The sequence below is a fragment of the Meleagris gallopavo genome, chromosome 10 (genome assembly GCF_000146605.3).
Source record: "Meleagris gallopavo isolate NT-WF06-2002-E0010 breed Aviagen turkey brand Nicholas breeding stock chromosome 10, Turkey_5.1, whole genome shotgun sequence".
Lineage (NCBI taxonomy): Eukaryota > Metazoa > Chordata > Aves > Galliformes > Phasianidae > Meleagris > Meleagris gallopavo.
This window is the reverse complement of record NC_015020.2, coordinates 14,550,103-14,557,373: the sequence shown is the minus strand read 5'-3', so window position 1 is coordinate 14,557,373 and position 7,271 is coordinate 14,550,103.

Here is a 7,271-nt window from a genome sequence, read left to right as displayed (position 1 = left end):
GCTCCCGCGCAGGTTGGAGCCCGGGGCCGCTCCCCGCAGAACCAGGAGCGGTTCCTTTGTGCGGGCGTTGAGCTCCGAGCTGGGAGGAGGAGAAAATGGTCCCTAAGCGCCGCTGGTCACACGGCGAGGGTTCTTGTGGCTGCACGACGAGCCCCCCGGATCCGATGGCCGGCCGCTTCCAGCTCCGGGTTGTGCCGGCAATGCCCCGTGCAACTGTTACTTTTCTGCTTGTCAGCTGCAGGCATAGGCAAAATTCAGGCGCTTTGCTACTGTGCTCTTATCTGTAAATGTCAGCCCAACCTGCTGGCTCTTCCGCTTCCTTGTCTAAAGAGTGCTTGTTCTCTGTTTTGTTCTGTCCTCTTTTTTTTTTCTTTTTTTTTTTTTAAATCTGTGTGAGTTACGGTTTATCTGGAAAAGAATGCATCTCTGGATTTGTTAGTTGGACAATTAACCAAACTAAGAAGTCCATAAATGGAAAGCATTGGATTTCATGTTTGAATAGAAGTGAGAAAGGCACGCTTAAAAAAGGAAATATTTATTTCATAAATGCTGAGAAATTCTCTGGTAGATTTAAACGTTCGTGCTCTGCTCACTGCAGTAACAAAGGAAAGAAAGGCACAATGGGGACATAGCGCCCTTCTTGAGACTGCAGCACACGAGATGGCTGAAGGCTAAGGATCCATCCCGAATGCTGAACTTTAATCAGTGGCTCGAAAGTGTCTAGGAAGAATTGCTATGGTAATACAAACTTGATACGATGATATGTAAGCTGGTAAACCTGTTTGAAGTGGTGAGCTGTGTGAATAAGTAACTGTGGTAGTGCTACAGGTAAGCTGCGTGGGGCAGAGCTTCAGTAGGAGTACTGAGAAGGGGTGGGATTCAAGTAGAGGGGCTTTGTTGTGTTGGAGGGAGGGATTTCTTACTTGGGGGTTGTGTTGTTTCTTTTTATTTCATCTTTTTGGGAAGATGAAATTGGCAGTGATGATGGATATTTAATTTAAAAAAAGGGGATCGGATGCTTTGGTTAGGCTGTCTCCCACATTATAGATGGTAACCTCGACAGCAGTAAGTGTAGTCTGATGCCTAACAGAAAAGTTGCGGAGATAAGGTGGAAATCCCACTAGGGTTTAAGCTTTGTAAAACAGCTAACTTTAGGTATTTTTTCAGAGGAAATTCCACATCAGGTTGTACCACTTTGAAGGTATTGCTTTCTTTTCAGTGGCATATACCGGCAGAAATCTCAATACCCTTTTCCCTGTGAGTGGCATGTTCCCAAAGAAAGAGGAACTACAGTGAAATGTGAGCTATGCCATTTTACTCATGTCACATCAAGAGAAAACTTCCTCAAACTAAAGGATACTGACCTCAGAGTTGTTTATGCTTAATCTGGGCTGTGATGTGCATATCACAATTCTGTATGGAAAGGTACGGAAGTTATAAAATGCAAGGCTATGCTAAAAGCTGAGTGCCTCCGGTAAGTGGCTTGATCTAGATCATGAACCGTGCGAGGTTTAGATGTTTTGATAATGTTCATGAAGACCTACTGAAAGCAGTTAAACAGTGCTAACGCTACACTTGTTCCTGTCTTCGAATCTCAAGTATCAGTCAGTGATAGAAGTGGTGTATGGCTTATTGATGCTGCCCTGTGTGCCTTTGTTGTGATGGCCCTGAGTGCTCCGGTGTGCTGCATGTGGTTAACTGTGAGGTGGGGATTCGTTTAGTGAAAGTGGCTCCATCCTCGTGAATCAGTGGGACTCTCCTGGCATAAAAATCTGTAGACTTCCCAACTGCTGACTAACAGGTTAAGAAGTGGGTTTTGGGTAAATAGGAAAAACAAAAGGGCAAAATCACTAACTGCTGCAAAGAAAGTGATAAAACAGATGTGACATTTGCTCTTGTTTGAAAGTGAACTCCAATTAATCAAACAGGCTTTAAACAGTCTGATTGCACTTCACAGTGCATTTTGTATGTGTGTATATATATGCATGCACATTAAACTTATATACATATAATCATATAAAAATTAATTTTTAAAAAAGACTTCATATGTTTCTTAAATGCATTTGCTGGCGAATATCCACTACTATCCTACTACTGCTGCAAAGCATTTTTGTCCATTCTTGTATATTACTTCAGCATTTCACAAGCAGTGGGAACTATCTCTTGCTTCTAAGCAAGTCTTCACATAAATTTGTTCCAGGCAAAAATCGTACCGCTTATTCCTCAGTAGTCACCAAATGCATGCTGTAACATAAATCTGGTGGTAACCGAACATCCTTTTAGTTTGCTTTGTTTAGTGTGGCTCCAACAAGATTTCCTGCTTGCCAAAGACTGACTGAGAGCTCACATAAAGCCAGCTTACCTTTTTACCTTCTTTTTATCTCCAGTACAGGTTCTTATGTAGGAGGGGGCAGGAGCTTGGGTAAGAACCTGTATTGCTGATGTTGCCTTCCCTTCCAAAATTCTGCTGTCCTTCTCTGAGCTTGCATCCTTTTAGAACTTTGTCCAGCAGGTAAAGTGGCCTCGCAAGTGCTTGCTTTTAGGCTAATTGCAAAGCCTTTAACCATGTGCTTTTTGCTGGAAGTGACAAGAAAAAATGTTATCTTACAATGCAGTCAGCTGTTAAAATAAAGCATCCATGAAATAAAACTTTTTACATTCCAGATGAAAAATGCTGTCTTTGCCTTTTCAAAATTACTATTAAAAACAAAAAACAAAACAAAACCAACAACAACAACAACAAACAAAACACGTTTTTGAGGTAGTGTGCATTTCTAAACATTTGTGCTTTCTTGTAAGTGACAGTAGCTGTCAGCATAGTAAACTGGTATGGCCTAATAGAAGTTATTACTCAGGCCATTTAAATGAAGCCATTGTGTATGTAAAGTGACTGTGCTTCTGGGTGTTCCCTGCCACTTCTTTTCCAGAAAGTAATATAAATGTTTTCATTTGTACACTTCTACTGTTAATGTTACAGGATTTAATTTAAGGAAAGAAATAGTTCATTCAAAATTGTGCTTCCAAAACAATTCCTATTTTATTAAAAAGTATATTATTTGTTTTCATTTGCTAAAATTCAACAGTTGAAAGAGTTTTTCAAATGCCATCAAAATTATGTATTTATAAAATTACAAATTATTTGCAAAAAATGTTTCTATACATGGACTGGTCGGTATGACAGGATTTTTTCTTTCTTCCTCACTGAAATCTTCCTTAATGGGCACCATAGTCATCTCGTGCTCTCAGTTGCTATCGTCAGGAAACTTGGAAATGTGCATTTCACATTAGAGTCATTTTAAAAAGGCCACTGCTAACTGGTTTGTTTAAAGGAGTGATGAACAATATCATGAGTGAAATGTATGTAAAGTGAAGCTTATGCTTACTTGATGGCATTTCCTGTATAGTTTTTACGATTTGCTTTGTTTTTCCATTTTATATCTGAGATGAGAATATTCATAAAATGAATGTGATTGAAGAATGCTCAGTATTTTATTATCTGCATGCAACAAACGGGTCAACTTTGTTTTCTGTGTAAATGTGCATAAAGCGAGGTGCTTGAACTCGCCATGTTGGGCTGAGCTACCAGATGCATCTCTGCAGACCTGCATTTCCTTCCTGGCTGCTCTGCTCGCTGCAGGGTGACATTAGGCAGACGACTTTGCTTACTCATGTTTCAATTTCCCTGTCTCTAGAACAGAGGTAATGATGCTTGCTTTTTAAGAGATAAAGAGTACTGGATATTTATTATTAGCTGTGGTCAAGTGCCTAAGGACACTTTAAAAAGGTACAAGTAACCTAATTAATTTGTTTTGAACAGCCATTGTAATTAGGCTGGATATTCAGCCATAAGATTATCTTCAGCTTCTGTTCAGCTAGGGCAGATTAGCCTCAAATAATTTTGCATTACTCTTCTTTTTCCTGAACAAGAAAATGTCACATTTGGGTGAAATTACCTTAAACCATTCTGTTGCAGTTTAGACATGAAAATGTGTGTGCAGCTGTGTGGACTCCTCAGGTCCCTACAGGCACTTCCAGAACTGGTGAATTTAGGGAAGCACTTCAGTTTTTTTCCATTTGTGGGTATATATTACTCTTGAAACAGTACTCTGTTCAAAATTTGTATTAGTAAAATATACATCCTGTCCTCAGTGGAACATAAACAGTCCTTAAAATACCTTAAGGTATGGGTAGGGCTTTTGGTTTTGTTTTGGTTTGTGGGTTTGTTTCCCCCATCTTCTGAATTCTGCCAGTCTGCCTGCTAACAGAAGTCCACACCATATATGAATCCTTGTATACATTTAGCTTAATTTTCTTCATAGGAGCAGAGGTCTTTCTAGGACCCTGGTCTGTTATTTTAACTCAAAATACGTCATTAGTGATGGGTAGTAGAAAAGTAGATTTAGTTACTGTGTGCTTAGTAGGTCTGCTGGAAATGTTGTATACACTGTGAATGGTCATTCATCATAATGTAACCTAAAATCTATAGTAGAATAACTAGGTAAACATGTCTTTTGCACTGGGGAACAGTGGTTTAAGGGCTTAATAATGGGATTAGGAGTCTCTTCCTTCAGTGTCTCAGTGCTTTGCTGAATTAGAGGCTCAGACATTACTTGGCCTCTACTTAGATTCAGAGTAATGAAGCCTTATGGTGTGTTCTATGCAGCACAAGGGTCTCTGCTTTTTCTTTTGGCTTTTCTCAGAGCTCACTTGTACAACTCTTGAAAGTTGGTTGCTGGTAGGGTTGTTGGTTTTGTGTTTTAATTTTATTTTTTTTATATATATTTAAAAATATATATATATAATTTTCTTTGTGTGGATCTATTAAGTGAATGAGTTCAGGAACAGGCTGAGCTGAAATTTCTCTCCTGAGCTAGTTGCTCTTTAACAGAAGCATTTGTATGATATTCTGAAGTTTTATTTATTTTGAAAACTAGGTCTGCACTTCCTACCATGAGGAAAACGCCTTCTTTGCTTTTGGTTTTATGTTTTTCCTCCCCTAAAAGAAATGAAATTTATGTTGCAGGATCCACAATTTCTGCTACCTTGAGCTGTGATTCAGAAGTACTACATTGAAACAGGAACTAATAGCACCCTGAGTCGAAGTGTGTTGGGCATGTCCTTACCATAATGTTACATCTGGTCAGTGTGTTTATTTTGAGCGCATCAATGTAACTGTGTCACGCTGCCACACCTCCATATCATTTCAGGTTACTGCAGTCTTATGGATCCTGGTTACTTACCATGATGGCTCACCGGTGATTTGGATTACTTGCATGGCAGTCTGAGCATGCATCTTGTGAAGCAAAGTTTTGTTCCGTGGGTTTTCTCGTGGTGCTTTTTGGGATGCTTTCCAGAACTTTCAGGAATCCTGTGACTGTGTCAGACGAATGCAGTTTTGTGGCCTCTACTGACTGCCAGCACAGCTTCTGGCAGCTGCCATGGGGTGTATGGCTGAGCTCTGTGAGGAGCAGACACTAATGTGAACGGTTACCTTGTGCCAAATGGATCAGCTCTGCTGGGAGTTGTTCTGCTGCTGTACTGTCAGTAAGAGAAGAGTCTAAAACCAGGATATTCAGGCCAAGGCATTTGTCTTTGCAAATAGGGTGAACAATCTGTTCCTGCAACACAGTAATGGTAATTTGCTGGTTTTGAAGAACATGGCCATAACTTCTGTTTTTACTGATACTAGATCCAGATGTGGGTATACTGTGTGTCAGAGATATGGCTGCTTTGGCTGCAGTTCTGTTTGTTGTACAATGGTGTACAGAGCTGAGCACTCCTGGAGTGACTGAACCATGATGGCAAAATATGCTCCTGGCGATGGAATTTTTTACTTCTGCTAGGGAGCTGGGGGAGAAAACAAGAATATTAGCACACGTAGCTCCACTAGGACAACTGTGTCTATGCTAAAGGCCTTTGTTGTACCATTACAGGCACTTACTTGTGCTCCTCTAGTACCTACAAATTGTGGCTCTGGGTCAGGATCGTTTTGCACTAGGCTTTGCTTAACACGGAACAAGTAAGAGCTGCCACAAGTAAGCATGTGACAAAATAAGTGATGGAAAGGCAGGGAGGAAGAGAAAGCACTGGGATGAGCAGCTCAGCCATTTGTCTGGGGACATGCTGTAGCAAGGGATTGCTCAAAGGAGTGTTGGAAGGATGTAGCTTTGGAGGTGTTTGGCAGAAAATCTCTTCCAAGGACTGAGGGATGTTCGAGTATGTAGTATGGGTGATGGAGAATGGTGACCAGGCTGATCGTGAATAGAAATAACCTAGAGGTACCAAATAAGCAGTGACTGTTGGGAAGGCTTTGGCTATGGAAGATCAGTACATGCAGATTTTTTCCTGTTTGGATGGGGTTTAGTTGTTTTTGTTAGGTTTGCTGTATAGAAAGGTTAATGTGTGGCAGATCCAGAGAGGACTTGCTCTAACCTGTTAAGCAAATCCAGAAAACTGGGTTATGTTTTTGGGTTTCTTTGTTTTGCTTTGTTTTTAGGTGGGAAAAACACCTAGGAAGAGGTGCTTCTTCTGTTACCTCTTCACAATAAAACTAATGCAGACAAAGTAAATTAGTTTTTTCTGCCTCTAATTCTTGTGGGTTTCCATAAGCCTGACTTTCCTTACTCTGGATGCATTGGTTTTTAAATTCCTGATTTGTTCTCTACATAAATACAAATCAGGGAGCTTGAATTGAAAGCCTGTATTGTCTGCTTCATGTCTGTAGTGTTATGCGCAGTAGTCAGTGCTGAAGCAAACTGATGTTTCTGTTCAGGGTTTCGAAATGTTTGCAGTCCTCCAACATGGTGAAAGGATTCTGACTTTAAGTGAAGCTTGTTAAACAGAAGAACACAATAACTTGATAATGAAATTACGTTCAGCAAAGCCACTGGTTCTTCTAAAGTTTAGAAGAGCTAGGGGACAACTTTCCATTAAGTTCCGAGATAAATCACATGGATGATATGGGGCTCTGCTGATGTGACAGAAATACTTCGGAGCAGATCAGGTCAGAGAGGAACTTCTTATGTGGATTATAAGACCAGTAAACAACAGGAGTGTTTTCTCAGTTAGTGCTGGGCATACAACATGGAGAATGTTACTCAGCTCTCAGACTGTGATGACTTTTTTGATATCCTGTAAAAATTAATATTTGGAATATATAAAGATCACCGTAGTGTATATTGTTATTATAATATTTGTGTATATATTACAAGAATTCCTTTTTTTTTTCCTTTTTTACATTTGAGGGAAGTTGGTGGTTGGCAGCAAAAAAG